Raw genomic sequence first — 15,986 nt, forward strand, 5'->3', positions numbered from 1 at the left:
CTCAGAATGTACAAAACTGTTGATTTGGCCACTCCTAATGTTGCTGCTATCTCTCTGATGGATTTGTTTTGTTTTCGAAGACTTACAATGGCCTGTCTCACTTGCATGGACAGCTCCTTTGAACGCATGATGTAGATTCACAGCAATAGATTCCAAAAGCAAATACCACACTGAGAATCAACTCCAGACCTTTTACCTGCTTAACTGATGAAGAAATAATGAAGGAGTAGCCCACACCTGGCTATGAAACAGCTTTTGATTCAATTGTCCAATTACTTGTGGTCCCTTTAAAAAGGAGTGATGGCTACTCTTAAGAGCTGTAATTACTAAATCCTTCCTCCAATTTGGATGTACATACCCTCAAATTAAACCTGAGAGTGTGCACTTTCAGTCCATATCCATTATATAATTATAGCTTCAATATGTTTTGGTAAATACCTGAAACAAACTAATATTGTGCCTGTGTCCAAATATATATGGACCTTACTGTATGTGGTGCCCAAGTTTAAAGCCCATTGCAGCATATATGTATTACGTGATAGTGAAGGGGTAAGGTTGTGGTGCAAGATTAGCAAAGACGCAGGCAGAAATGGTGTTAGTGAGGGATCTGCACAAGGGCACAAAGGTATTACTGACTTCACCAGGTAAGAAAATGTTATCAGCTGGCAGGATAGGTTAGAGGGGGTGGGAGAGATGGGGAAAAAAATAAATGGAGTTGGGCATTACATTTTACAGCAGCCCGGAAATAACTTTAAACATAGCACTCGTTCAAGACATGCGGCAGCCCTTGCTGCTACCTCTGAAATATGATCCTTGGTAGACTGCTTTTCAGAGGTTGTTTGGAAGGTGGCTGGGATGCCTTATTATTGCCCCTTCAATGCGATGACATGTGTACAGCCATGAGTGGCTAAATTGCCTTGTTTGGAAAGGGGGAGGAGCGTAAAACTTCTGCTCAACCTCCTTTTACCGCTAATTGGCCCTTTATGTGACTAAGCCCTTTAGAACCCCACAGTAACCAGTGGTGACAGAGTGTAGTGACAGCCACACAGAAGAGGCAAACAAAATGGTTGTGAAGATTAACCACTTGACCTCTGGAAGGTTTTACCCCCTTCATGACCAAGCCATTTTTTGCTATTCAGCACTGAGCTATTTTAACTGGCAATTGTGCGGTCATGCAACACTGTATGCAAATGAAATATATATCATTCTTTTTCACACAAATAGACCTTACTTTTGGTGGTATTTGATCACTACTGGGTTTTTTTATTTTGTACTATATAAAAACGGAAGAAAAACCCCAGAAATTTTAGAAAAAAAAAAGATATTTTCTTTTTGTTCTAAAACCAAACTTCTTGAAAAGTGTATTCTGCTTCTGTCTTTGGTAAACAAAATCCCAATAAGCGCATATTAACCACCTTCCACCCACCCTATAGTACAATGACCGGCGCAAGGTGGTTCTCTCGTTCTGATAGCATGTCATATGACGTCCTACCATTCTCACTGCGCATGCGCGGCTCAGGGAGCGTGCAGCGCGACGATTGCTGGTGCGCTGTGTCCCTTGGACACAGCGGATCACGGAAAGAGCCAAAGATGTCTCCTCATCAGTGCCCATCACTGCAGCCTCTTTAGCGCACATCAGAGGAGAAAAATCACTTATTTACAAAATTGTACAACAAAAACTAAGAAAAAACGTTTTTTTTTTCAAAATTGCCTCCTCATCAGTGACCATCAGTGCCCATCAGTGCAGCCTATCAGCGCCCATCAGTGCAGCCTCATTAGTGCACATCAGTGAAGGAGAAAAATCACTTTACAAAATTTTATAACAAACAAAAAAATTTTTTTTCTCAAAATTTCAGTGGTTTAAGAAAAAATAAAAATCCCAGAGGCGATTAAATACCACCAAAAGAAAGCTCTGTCTCAAAAAAATGATAAAAATGTCATATGGGTACAGTGTTGCATGACCGCGCAATTGTCATTCAAAGTGTGACAGCGCTGAAAGCTGGAAATTGGCCTGGGCAGGAAGGGGGTATAAATGCCCTGTAGGCTAGCAGTTAATTGGTTTGTGTGAAAATTATAGCTTCTACAAACTATGGTATATTGATTTGAAATTTGATCAGTCCTGATGTACTGGCAGCGCATCTCATTTCTTGAGGCCCTCAAAATGCCTGGACAGGACAAATGCTCCCCAAATGAATCCAGTCTGGGGTATTTAGTAAGAGGCATGGTGAGTTTTTAGAAGTTGTAATTTTTATATCACAATTTTCTTTTTGCATATTGTCACCAGTGCAGTACAGTGTCATTATATAACTGGTGTGGCAGTGATCAAGGATACTGACTGATGACAGTATGTCAAAAAACAAAAAATTTTTAAAACAGTTTTTTCTTTGTTTTTTTTTACATACTTTCATCAGAGTATTTCAGTGTCACCATAGTGACTCTGTAATACTTGGAAGTATTGGGGGGGGGGGGGGGGGGAATCAGTATTTTCTTTATTTACAGTTTGCTGATCACTAACAGCAGCAATGTATTGAACAGTCAAAATTGGGTTACAGCTGTGAATACTATTGTGTGCTTTGACTGACCCACAGCTGTCACATTGTACAGGGTGCTGTGACTGGGCCAGGTACCATGTGATAGCTTTGGGCCAATCACAGCCATTATGAATGAAATTCAGTAATAACAGCAGAGCGGAGCAATACAAAGCAGCTTGTCTCTCTAGTAAAACAGAACACAGCACACTGTTAACCCCTTCCTGCCCAGTGTCATTAGTACAGTGTCAGTTCTTTTTATTAGCACTGATCACTGTATTAGTGTCACTGGGAATGTCGGTGGCAGTTAGTCTCCCCCCCCCCCCAGCGTCACAATGCCCGCGGCAGTCCCGCAATAAGTCGCTGATTGCCATCATTACTAGTAAAAAATTCCAGTATATTTGTAAACGCTATAACTTTCACGTATACCAATTAATTTACATGTATTGGGAATTTGTTTTAGCAAAGACATGCCGCAGAATACATTTTGGCCTAAATTTATGAAGACTTTTTTTCACTGGATATGTGTCATAGCAAAAAGTCAAAAATATTGTTTTTTTTTTTTTTTTTAAATTGTCGGTCTTTTTTTGTTGATAGCAGAAAAATACAAAAACGCACAGGTGATCAAATACCACCGAAAGAAATCTCTATTTGTGCGGGGGGGGGGGAAGGGCATAAATTTAATTTATGAACAACGTTGCATGACCGCACAATTGTCAAAGTAACGCAGCACCAGATCGCAAAAAATGGCCTGGTCAGGAAGGGGGGGGGGGTGTAAACCTTCTGGAGGCAAGTGGTTAAATAAAATGGGATGTACCTCTATGACCCTGCACACCTTTGCAGCACTTCCCAGTGTCCAAAACGCTTTAAAAATAGTCCGTGTTAAATCCTATCCAACATTTTATTTTTTTCTCTCTACTATGACAGTGCGCTGCGCTTTTGAAAAGTCCCCCTTGTAGCATTCTTAGTGCCCTATTTGAAAAATGCACCTTACACGTGAAGTCATTAAAAACGCACCACGCACCCAGGTGACCAGGGATGAAAATGCATGTAAAACACATTATGTGTAATGTTATGTCTGGGTAGCACAGTGGCTAAATGGTTAGCACTTCCGCCTGGCAGTACTAGGGTTGGTTCGAATCCCAACCACGGCACCACCTGCCTGGAGTTTGCATGTTCTCCCCGTGCCTGCGTGGGTTTCCTCCCACACTCCAAAGACACGCTAATTGGCTCCTGTCTAAATTGTCCCTAGTATGTGTATGTATGAATGTAAGTTAGGGACCTTAGATTGTACACCCCTTGAGGGTTAGGGACTGATGTGAATGTACAATATATATGTAAAGCGCTGTGTAAATTGACAGCACTATATAAGTACCTAAGTATTAGTACTATAAATGTTACATTTTAAACAAACCCAATAACAAATGTGCTATAAACGTGATATACTTTTTCAAAGAACGCATATTGCATTTTACTAGGTACAGATATGAACAGATTTGTATCAATCCAGAGAAAGGTGGGATTAGACAGTCTATTGCAGGCCATAGACGGGTTGAAAATCGGACAATTTTTCGGTGGAAAGAAAAAAAAAAAAAAAAAAAAAAAAAAAAAAAAAAAATCGGCTGATTTGTGCACCGTTGGTGGGTTAGTCAGCTGTTTTTCAGCATTTTGGCACTTTTTTTTTTATCGGTAAAGTTGGAAAAAAAAAATCGGCCAATTTTTCCGGCAACGATGGGCAAATCGGCCAATCTCTTTACCGATAAAAAAAACTGCGCATGAGCTGTGACCTGCAAGAAGAAGAATTCTGGTCCGCTATTATATTTGACATGAAAAAGTATTGCGGTTGCAACAATGTATCTATTTGTATCCGAATAAAACATCTGTATCCGAAATGGATACAAATAGATACAATGTTGCAGTCTCTATACTTTTTCATGTCAAATATAATAGCGGAGCTCTCTGCAGGGACAGAAGGAATTAAATGCCAGCCATAGACAGGACAAAAATCGGCCGATATTTTTTACCGTTGGTGGTAACGTCAGCCTATTAAACGACCGATTTCTTTTTTTTTTTTTTTTCGACCTGTCTATGGCCTGCATTAGTGTGGACCTAGATTAGTCTGTGATCTTACAAGGAAGTGAACACACATTTTTTTGTATGAAGAATTGCTAATGTGGAAAAGTAGACCTGGAGCAGCTGTGCATGGCAACCAATTAGATTCGAGCTTTCCTCTGCAAAGCTTAACTGAACAAGCCTAAGCTAAAAGCTGATTGGTTACTACACAACTACTCCAGGTTCAATAAATCCCTTCTCGTGATTCCAGAAGGAAATTCTAAATACAATCTGATTTTTTTCTAAAACAACGTCCACCGTTATCTTCTTCGCCCCTATAACTCCCCCTCCCCCCTCAGCGAAGAAAAGTAATCCTATCCAGCTACACGCAGAACACGCAACGTGCTGCCCAACTTTTCCCTTACCCTCCTCACAGCGCTCCACATTCCCGCTCTCCTCCGACTCTCGCCTGTCCCGAGTCCCCCCTCCTAGGACATTACAGCACCACGGGAGCAGACACCCCAACGGCGGCAGCTGGCATATTGTATGAGAGACAAAACCTTCAGCAGCACCCCCTGACAAGCGCTGAGGCCTGCCACCGATACCCAGCACAGCGGTGCGCCTGCGCCACCACACACCCTCCCCCATTGTTAGGGCGCCCAATCAGCTTCTCCTAACGTTCCAGCTCCTCCAATGCGTGCCTAGTGGTGGGCGGGGTGACGTTCAGGGGAAAAAAAAGTCAGGAAGCAGCCCGTGTCACTGTACGCTGGTGTAGTCACCGGCTGTGGTGTTTAGTTTTCTTGCTGCGTTTGGTCCCAGACTGCTTGGCTGCTTTGTCTATTCCTCACAGTTAGGGCCTTCATGTACACAGGACGTTTTATAAACGCTCCCCATCTAGACCTCAGCGTTTTGGCAGAAAAAAACCTTGTCACTTGTCAAAGAATGTAACATTTTTACAAGCGCGAAGTGCTTGGACATTCATTTCATTGGAGAGAATTATTTTTTATTCTGGCCATTGAGATTAACACTCGATCGCTAAAAGCTCCTGGCATTAACATGCGTCTACCTTCCTCAAGCATATTTTCTGCCAAAACGCTGCTGCTTCTGGACACACTGGCCCTGGTTTTTTTTTCCCTGCTGGGAAACACAAACAATACTAAAACCTTCTAAGGCTTCATGCCCACAAGGCATTTTCGTGGACACTTTTATTGGCGTCTACTGCTTCCAATCGGCCCTCCATGTTATCCTATGTGTCCATGCACACATAGATTTTGGGCAGCACAGTGCCTAAATGGTTAGCACTTCCGCCTGGCAGTACTAGAGTCGTTGGTTCGAATCCCAGCCATGGCACCACCTGCCTGGAGTTTGCATGTTCTCCCTGTGCCTGCATGGGTTTCCTTCGGCTAATCCTCCCACACTCCAAAGACAAGCTGGTAGGTTAATTGGATCCTGTATAAATTGTCCCTAGTATGTGTATGTATGGATGTGAGTTAGGGACCTTAGATTGTATGCCCCTTGAGGGTTAGGGACTGATGTGAATGTACAATATATATATGTAAAAGCGCTGCGTAAATTGACAGCGCTATATAAGTACCTGAAATAAATAGTAATTTTTAGAAGCTTTTGACGCCTTAAACGGTTCCCTTCACTGGAACTAAGGGGCCAAGCCCAACCCCTGAAAAACAACTCCACACCATAATCCCCCCTCCACCAAACTCTACACTTGGCACAATGCAGTCAGGTAAGTACTGTTCTCCTGGCAACTGCCAAACCCAGACACATCCATTGGATTGCCAGACAGGAAAGTGTGATTGGTCACGCCAGAGAACATGTCTTCACTGCTCTAGAGTGCAGTGGTGGCGTGCTTTACACCACGGCATCCAACGCTTTGCATTGCACTTGGTGATGTAATGCTTGGATACAGCTGCTCGGCCATGGAAACCCATTCAATGGAGCTCTCTACGCACTGTAGTTGTGCTAATCTGAAGGCCACATGAAGTTTGAAAATCTTTAGCTATTAACTGCAGACAGTTGGTGACTTCTGGCACTGTTGCTGCTGTTCCCAGTTGCTTCCACTTTGTTATAATACCACTAACAGTTGACCGTGGAATATTTAGTTGCAAGGACATTTCATGGATGGACTTATTGCACAGGTGGCAACCTATCATGGTACCACGGTTGAATTCACTGAGCTCCTGAGAGCGACCCATTCCTTCACAAATGTTTGTAGAAGCAGTCTGCATGTCTAGGTGCTTAATTTTATACACCTGTGGCCATGGAGGGGATTGGAACACCTGAATCCAATAATTTGGAGGGGTGTCACAGTACTTTTGGCAATATAGTGTATATATATACATATGACTGTATTCCATCCCCTAGGGTGGGAAGTGATGACATTAGCCCAGAACCTCGGTCTGTCAGGAGTCTCTGATCAGAGGATCGGTCCATACATCTCTGATACACACACTGGCACACATGATCCTCCAGCTGCAACGGGGAGCTGGCTCGTGACTGAATGGGGTTGGTCCAGCGCTTCTTCTACACAGCTGGAGCCAATCAATAGGCTGGGGTGTGCTTTGGTTGCAGGGTTAACCCTATGTGAGTAGGATGATTGGGGCCCAATGAGAGGGAAGCGATGTAGTGCTGGGAGGCCCCCCTGTCCTCATTGAGAGCCAGAGCCTGGATTCTGCACCCCAGCAAGAGCCATCACAAGAGGTCCGAACATAGGAGGATGGTGGGTTATGGAGGTGAGAGGAGGAGGGGCACAGACAATGGTTGGGGTGAGGGGAGTGAATGTTGACTGATCATGGGGGATGCCCCCACATCACGAATAATCCTTCAGCTGAGGGGAGGGGGGAGAACAGAGGAAGATGCCAGGTGTCTGGGGCCCCTCCTTCCAGTGTTCCTCTCAGACTCAGTCCCTTACTGCAAGCCAGTTGGTGGCTGCTGATCAGTGTGGAGTTTTGTAACTCTATGTTCTTGTTTGTTTCTCTGTCTGATTGGTTAATACAGTTAATTTATATTTGGATAAAATATATTTTGTCTTTAATATTGGTGCTGGTAGCATCTTATGGCTCTTATTTTTGCAAATTAAAAGAAACTTAGCAGTTTCATGTTCTGTTGATTTAATATTTTCTACTGTTTTTTTGAGGTCTTGCCTAGGGTGCAAAATAGTCTAGCGCCAGCCCTACTTCAGACTTTATGTCCTGTTTAATATTGTCATTGAAAGTAAAAGAAAATCCCAAATTTTGGGTTGTCCCCGGATAGGGGAAATTTTTCAATGGCAACACTAGTTCTGGTGACCTGGGGGTCCTCTAAGAATTCCCTTAATTTGTAGGGATTTCCTCTCGCTTCCTATTTTGGCTATGGCACACAAAAAATAAACTGAGAGGGGGTACAACCCTTCTCTATTCAAAATGAAAGGCACTGTGATGGGTACACGAATGTATAACTTTTTAAAACTAGGTTCACATATCTGCGGATGGGGGACATATACGAAATCAAATGCAATCCTGACCCACAGAGAAATGTGTAGCACTTTAGCAGAAGCATGGGGGTGCCATTATTTGGTAATGGTACCCATTCTGCATTTTCATCTGAGTCAAACCAAAGCAAATTGAAAAATAAATATGGGGGGGGGGTTAGGGACTACTTTCCTTGCTTTTCTGCAGGTAGGGCAGCCCACTAAAATGAATAAGCTGCCTACACTTAGAATACAGGTCACTGCACATAAAGTGTTTTTTTTTTTACCACCTCCTTTTAGTGGCAACATTCTTGTTTTCTGCTTAGTAAAGACCATCTACAAAATGTAATTGACTAGGTATAGAAGACATTAGATACTGATGGTACTGTAATTCTGAGTGAATTGCAGAGACCTAGAGCTGAGTGAGAAACTATGAATGAGACAACTGTTAGAGCGGATGACCCACCACCACCACCACCACCACCACCACCACCCCCCCCTCCCCCACTAAAACTGACACCAGCAATGCAGTCTAGTTGAAAAAGAATAACGTTAGGGCCCATTTACACTTGCTTTGACTTTAACACACATTAAAGTGCCTACTGCTTCAACATGCTTTTTTTGAGCTTGGCAAATGCCCATTGCAGAACCCAAGCTCAGTACTATCCACAACTCTGCTGATTCCCCGCTCAGTAGTGACCCCCAGCTCTGCTGATCCTCCTCTTTCTCTGGTCTCCCCTCACATCCTGCTATATTGAACACCACCTGTGACTATATGCTTCTGCTCTGATCTACCAGCTCTACTGATCCTCAGTCCTCTCTCTCAGGTCCCCGCTCACTTTTCACTACAGCATTCCCATGTTGCACGCCCTGTGTACCATCAGCTGCTGGCTATGCTCCTGTCCAGACCTCACTCACCTTCCTGCTGCTCCACTCTGCAAATCAACTGACGTCCGCACCAGCAACTTCCAGAATATATACACATGAACTGGAAATCACTGATGACGTCTTTCAGGTTTGCTTGTTGGTTTACCAGCGCATCCTGGGATATCTCATACCTGCAATACTTCCAAAACAAAGTGAAGCGAACTCTGAATATAAGTCCCTAACAAGCTGCAGGTGATGTTAGCAAGCAGTGTTTTAGATTTCTATGGTGGCTTTGGAGACACTTGAAACATGGAGAAAGTGACATGGTGGTATAATTTTTGAAGCAAAGCAAACAACGCGTGAACAAGACTGTAAGCTTACCATTTTATTTAGGGAGCGGTTCTTTGCTTGGCATTCGGAGTGCTTTAAGGAAGAGTGTCCAATACCACACTTTGCAGCAAGGGTAAATGAGCCCTTAGTAATAGTGACTTGTGGGTTTTTTTTTTTTAGGTTTTCTGGAGTCTCCCTGTTGTCTCGCACCTGCAGCAGGGAAACCTATATTTTTTTTTAAGAAAAACAGCTTCTTCTCTCTTTTTCTTTGGCAGTCCATCAATGGTGTCTGCACCTATCCTGTAGGAGATCCGATACGGTTTGTTATTGAATAACAAAACTTTCCAGATTTCCTAGAGCCCATGTGCTGTATCAGCTCTGGAACGGTTTGTTATGAAATATTATCAAACCACACCAGGTCCCTTATGGCACATGTGCGAGGTAGGTCAGATTTTAGTGGAAGGCATTGGTGACATAGCCTTCCCATGGGGCAGTGGTGAGGCCCTGGCTACATCACCAGTACCTATTGAAAACCAAAGAGAGAGAGTGTGTGAGTGTGCATTTGCAAAAAAAAAACAAAACCTCTCACTGCACAAGGGTATGTGATGTGAATGCAGAGCTGGAAGCAACAAGGAATTTAGTGGTTGGGCATAAAAGTCAACTTTAACTCAAGCTGCTCCACAAAACTAGATTTTATGGAAAAACAACAATTTTCTTTCTCGTGTGACATTATTGAGACATATTATTGTTATTAAGGGAGCTATGGAAGCATTGTGTTCTATTAAAAAGTCCAGTTTTGTGGAGAAACAGCTGCATACAGGGCTAGTGAGGACAAAGCCAGAAAATGTAAACATTGCCACACCTCTGGGCAGGCCACTACTGTCACTAATAGCAAGGCTTCAATCTGCGAACTGCAAGGGCAGTGTTGCTAAAAATAATCTTCGTTAACCATAGGTAATTAAAACCTAAATAGCCAGGCCAAATTTAAACAGCGTCAGTATACATCAATTAACTATACCTGGAGTACCATATCCTGGTATATTTAAAGGGGTTGTAAACCCTTACCCATGATGTGACTGTGCCAGTGAAGTGCATCACCTGAGGCCAGTCACAGAGATTAAAACAATCCTCCATAACTTGTACCTGTTATCAGCTCTTCTCTACATACATTCAAAGTTTTTTAAGTTACAAAGCTTATCTGAGCTTTCAGAAAATAGGGGGCAGAGAGCTGAAGTTACACACTGCAGAGCTCAATGAGGGCAGCTGTGAGAGCTGATTAGAGGGAAAGCCCCCCCCAACAGAGCTGAAGCTGTCAATCACATGCTATGTGCTGGAGGTCTCTTTCCTGCCACCATTTTTCTCTTGGCGTCATGAAAACTTGTCAGAAGCAATTCATGCTGATAGAGGATCGAAGCAGCAGACAGAAATGGCACTTATGCGCTTATTTACTAAAGTTGGAGGGTGCAAAATCAGGATCACTTCTGCATAAAAAAAAAAAAACAAACAATCAGCTTCCAGGTTTTATTGCCAAAGCAAGTGCACCAGTTTTAGAAAATGTACCCCCTTAGTGCTCTGGATAGAGACAAGTATACACTATAGAGGGATTTGTCTGAGGTTTACAACCACTTTAAAAGGTGATATGACAGGCAGACAAGCTATGCTCTGGAAAAGTGAGTTCATCCCTCAAACCATGTCACCATGTACACAAGTGATTCTTAGGTCTTGACAATACACATCCACATCTTGACCTTCCCTTCCTGTTACTTGGGTTCTTTTCACTCAACATTATTAGAATTTGTCTCAATGATGAACAAGGATTGTATCAAAAATAGTATTTTTGTACTCACCATAAAATCCTTTTCTTGGGTTCCATTGAAGAACACATAGTCTGACTCTTAAATCATTGTTTCATACTGCTATCTACAGGAGGATTGGACAATAGCAAACAACAAATGTGTAAAACAGAAGACCAGGTGAAAGCCTTGCAAATCTGGGAAAGTGACCTTATGCTGAAAAGCTCAAAAAGCGCTCACAGACTAAGACTATGTTTCGGCAAGGGTTTATCTGAGCCACCTAGAAATGGTAGAACGTGGAGAAGCCAAAGCACCCTTTTAGAGCCTATCCAGAATGACAAAATGGAGTTAGTCTTTCAGAAAGAAGCAATGGCTGACAGACTAAAGCTGGGTACACGTGGGCCGAAAATGGTAAGGTTGGCAGGAAACGGACGATTTTTGGGCCTTTGTGTAGAACTCTCTGTTTTACAGAACCAAGTCTTACGACTGGCTTCTGTCAAGTGGGCATGCTAGAAAACCAGATACTGACCAGAGTCAGATCAACACTGACAGCCAATGGCTCTCAGTGCTGATCAGTGCGTTCAGGTGGGGAGGCAGACATTAAAGTGTGTACCTGGCTTTACTCGCACATTCTGCACTACATCCAGACAATGAAAGTAAATATTCATTAAATACACCAGAGCTGGACATAAAGACAGGAGAAAACGGTCCTGGTTAAGGTGAAAAAAGGATTGCCTTTGGTAAGAAGCAAGTCCTGGGCCACAACACCACCTTTCCATATGTAAGACCAAAAAGGGTTTTTAGCAGGATAAAGTCACCAATTCTGACACCCACCATGCAGAGGGGATGGCTACAAAGAAAGCATTCTTGTGGGTGAGAGCAGGTAGAGGAATATATATAATGAGTTCAAACATCAACTTCTGAAGCACTGAGAAAAACAGATTCAGATCACCTGCACAAGTCTAAATCAGAGTATTAAACAAATATTCTCTGAAATAGAATGGAAATTGCAGAGACGTGACCTTTGATGGAGCCAAGAGGCAAACATCAGTCAAGACCCAGCTGCAGGAAGGAGAGAACCCATCCCATAGAGAGGGCTTTGAGGAAGAGGCAAGTCCTCAAAACGCATTAGCCAGTTGGAAGTCCACAGTTCCCATTGCAGACAGACACACAGTGTGGATCAGACAGAGCTGTTCTTTTATGATGTGCCATTGACTGTACTGCCATTTTGTGAGTACAATACCTACTTTTGAATACATTTTTTAAAGGTAGTGCACCAGGCCGGTGCGCCTTCTGTTTGTTTCTTTCTCTATTCAGTACATTTGAACTCCCCCCGGTCTTTTGAGGGCAGCAACGCATGGATATTGCAGGACATTCGTGATGTGGTCATAATCTGTACTGAGTCCATCCCTAAGTGCAGGAGTATCTGGGTTTTCTGTTCCTTTACTGAAGAATTCAAGCCTGAGTCCAGGGAGTCTGAAGCTCCTCCTGAGGAAGTGCTGGTCTGGGCTAAGACGTGTCTAGGGTCAAACACTAATACTCCAAGTAATGAGATAGTTGCAGTGATGATATCTGAAGGTTCACAACCCACCTGAACCTCTAACATCTGGACAATCAGAGATTTGTTGTCCATCAGCACCTTTACCTTCTGCTCCCTCAACAAGTGATCCATGATGGAGACACCCTGAGAACACAACAGAGCAAACACCGGAAAACAGGACAATGAACCAGTAGAGTAAGGTTCCTACCGCAAACTGCAGAAAGCGTTAGTGTGCTGGAAAGACTGACATATTGTGTAATAAAGGTAAGCCTCTTATGTCCACAGAAGTCAGAAAGCCTTCCTAGTGAAGGCAATGATAGATCTACTTAATTCCATGTGAAATTTTTTGGCTTGAATGTAGGCATTCAAGGTTTTATAGGGCCAATATGGTGAAAATGCCTTCTCTGAAGTAGTGACAAGGTTAGAGCAAAACCCTTGAAATTCTTCTGCAGCAGTGACTGGATCTATGACATCCTGATCTGGAAGTTCTGAAGTAGCCCAATCAAGATCTGCCAGCCTGGGAGGGAACACAGGGAGGTTTGATGATAGAAATCAAAGAGGGGGCAGGGAATACATTTCGGATTCACACCCAGACATCTAGAACACAGGCTGTCTAGGCTTCCACCGAAGTCCAAAAATGTGCCCTCCACTCCACCTTTATATGGCGGAAGGCTTATCTGAGGATTTTTCAGACTTGGAGTGACAGGTTTTGCAGGTGGTCAGGAAGCCAAGCTATGAGGGTCTCAGGGCTAAAAAGTTAAGGAGGTGGGGAAAAATATGCTTCTTAATGTTCACAGCAAGATGTGTTTGCAGTCTGCTCCTCAGGCTTCTTCTGCTGGGGAAGAGGAGTGCTCCTCGATGAAAAGGCACTGTCCCTAAAAGGCCACGCAGATCAAATGCATTGTACAAGACAGTTTTGCAGTCCATCGCTTTAGCAAGTCCTGTGCACATGTACGGAGAGGAGACAAGAGAAAAATAAGGCAGGCCAATAACCCATCGCAGCTGAAATTTAGTATCACAGTCATCTGATCCAAAGGTTCAATGAGCAGAAGGGTCAATGGCAGTGGTAATGAGGCCCTTTTTAAAGGGATATCACCCATTTCAGCATGGTTTGATGGACACAAAATAGGCAAGGGATGCACTAATGAGTTTTAGAGAGGGCTTCCAACTACTTATAGGTTGGGACCCTAAATTAGGTGAATCCTCCACAGGTACGGTAGCTGCCTTTGTTAAATTGGGACAGGGAGAATAGGCCATGTCTGAATACAATCTGCACCAAACTGATACAAGGCCAGAAAATGCTTGGGATGGGGAACAAACAACCTATTAGGCCTGAGACTTCTTGTGTGCAAAGTTATCCAACAAGAATTTGAGCAGCTGAGATTCAGTCTTTATTTATTGGCTCAGAAGCCACTAAGACCACAGGTAAATCGCATACAGATTTCTCTGGAGAGGCCGCAGGAACATGCTAGTAGTCTCTGTGATCAGTCAGCAAATAACTGATAATTTGGGTCATAAATTCACGCACAACCCCAGTAGAAACCTCAACTGGGAGAGCAGGACCAAATCACATCCAACGGGGCCTCGGAAGACTGCAATGGTGTGAGAGACAAGACAATAGCATGACTCCAGGCTGTAGATAGTGGCAGTAGGCGCACTGCAAGACATCCCTGACGCTTAACTACTTCCAGTTTTGGTAGTATTTTTTCACCGCTGGGATTTTAATTTTTTTTGCTATGTAAATGATAATGTCCAAAAATTTTGGAAAAAAAAAAAGTGTTTTTCTTATAAAACTTTGCAAATAAATATTATTTCATCATAAAACTTGAGCAAAATGTATTCAGTTATCTTTTTAGTAAAAAAAAATAAAATATAAACTAATTTGGCTTATTTTTTAACCAAAAATTATAATTTTCAAACTTTATATTTTATTATTCTATTTTTTTTACATACTGGTCACCCTAGCTTTTGGGGGGTGATTTTTTTTTTTTTTTAACACTGATTGCTTTTATATCCTATATGGGTGTAAAAGCAATCATTTCTCTTTCTCTCTGTCTGCCTTCTTGCAGCCATTGAGAACTACTGCGTGAGCTGTCATTGGTCACAGCTTGTCACATGGTACAAGGCTGTTGTAAATAGCCTTGTACCATGTGACCTCTGTGATCATTCACAGATTTCACACGTAGTAAGCAATGATGTCAGAAGTGACATCATTGCTTACTACTTTGCATGTGATCACTGATTGGCCAATAAGTGATCACATGATCGGGACCGCATACAGAGGTCCCATCCGACGATCGGTGTTCCACTGTGTCCGGAGGACACAGCGGGCACCGGATCCCGATGCTGCACGCTCCCAGGAAGCACGCACAAGCAGGGTGCAGGGAGGCCGTTTATAAACGGCCACCTGACCCTGCAGTGCCACCGTCCGGCCATTTATATACAACGGCGGGTCGGGAAGTGGTTAATAGAAAGATAGTTGGGGGGCACCTGGTACAGAGGAACTTATTCCTTTATGTCTAGAATTAGACAGGTTTGTGGCCACAACATAGTTAGGTAACATGCAGGCTCAGGGTAAGAGGAAAGGTCACAAGTACCTGGAGAGCTGGCAGCAGCTGAGGATCAGTGACTGGAGGGTTGAGTGGCCAGAGGTCACTAAAGTCACTGCAGTTGGGCAGCAAAAATATATTGAAGATCCCCTACTCCTTTTCAAAACAGGATCTGCAGGGGTAAATGCTTCCTCGGTGCTATACAGTAAGAAAGACTATGGAGTGCATGCATGTAACAGCCCACTCAGCAGATAAGGTCAGTGCTCAGTCTCTCAATACTGACCTTTTTCATGGCAAAACTGGTGAAAAACAGGAAACGAAGGTGCTCGGCAACCAATAAAAAAAAAAACAAAAAAATGGGGATGTCCCAGTGCTTGGCCCAACTTGCCTACACTATAATAGAGTTTTTAGTGGCAGGACAAGAACAGAGGCAATGCCAAAAGGCAGGACCTGGAAACACTCCGCAACTAACTTAACGAAGCAGAATCTTGAAAATGCCCCACGCAAAACACAGTGCCTGAAAATCACTTCCAGGTTCCTCTCACAGCATCTAGTCTACCACTGTCTGGATACAGTGCAGTTAAAAAGCCAGGCTGAAGGTGACTGCTCAAGCTAGCTGCAAAGCTGAGGGGAAACCTTTCAGGAGCAGTGCAGGGAACAGTCTTGATTGAAGAACAAAAAATGAAAAATTGCTAACATCATCACAGGTTAGTCTTTAAAACTTTAGCACTACAGAAAAGATGCCCATCCTCCTAAGGCATCAGCAAAAAACTTGAGCACACTGATAGTAGTGGAGGTTATACCTTGGGCTGGCCTACAGTGCTTTTGTTTGCCAGTGTCTAATCCTTTTGTAGGTGGCAGTAT

The 15,986-nt window shown here is 43.2% G+C and overlaps 1 protein-coding gene across 1 annotated transcript in view; it reads right to left on the reverse strand.

Annotated features, from left to right (window-relative positions):
* The window catches only part of PIK3R2 (phosphoinositide-3-kinase regulatory subunit 2), a 111,029-nt gene extending 105,847 nt beyond the window's left edge, over window positions 1–5,182 (reverse strand). The window contains exon 1 of the mRNA XM_089670045.1: window positions 5,006–5,182. The gene's annotated coding sequence lies outside the window, so the exon portion shown is untranslated. The remainder of the gene's footprint in view (window positions 1–5,005) is intronic.
* Between the last annotated feature and the right edge of the window lie 10,804 nt (window positions 5,183–15,986).

This window comes from Staurois parvus, unplaced genomic scaffold, assembly GCF_062004578.1.
Source record: "Staurois parvus isolate SC_StPar_1 unplaced genomic scaffold, SC_StPar_1.0 ptg000086l, whole genome shotgun sequence".
Taxonomy (NCBI): domain Eukaryota; kingdom Metazoa; phylum Chordata; class Amphibia; order Anura; family Ranidae; genus Staurois; species Staurois parvus.